Source organism: Penaeus monodon, chromosome 23, assembly GCF_015228065.2.
Source record: "Penaeus monodon isolate SGIC_2016 chromosome 23, NSTDA_Pmon_1, whole genome shotgun sequence".
Lineage (NCBI taxonomy): Eukaryota > Metazoa > Arthropoda > Malacostraca > Decapoda > Penaeidae > Penaeus > Penaeus monodon.
In genome coordinates, this window is record NC_051408.1 from 16,153,940 (window position 1) to 16,154,331 (window position 392).

The window sequence follows — 392 nt, forward strand, 5'->3', positions numbered from 1 at the left end:
CTGTATATACATAAAAGAAGAAACGTGTCAAACAAATAAAACACAAATACAAAATCTATATTCTTTAATCTATAAAGAATAACAGAAACAACTGAGTATGCTTCATTCAAATGGGAAAACCCGTTAACAGAAAAGTAACAATACAGACAAGACAATTCATGCGCATGACCGCAGGTGCAAAAACATGTAAAGATTTTATAAACGTGTCAACAGAAAGAGAGAGAAAAGACGAACGTCCCGAAAGAAAACCGAGAGCAAAGGCGAAGGCGAAGGCCTCGAGTAAGATAAACTCTTTTTAAGGTTCTGCTCAGCCGATCGTGCACTGAGGTCGCATGCGGCGTCACCAGTCGTGCGACAGAACGAGGTCGGGCGGCGACCGGGGTGGACACTCA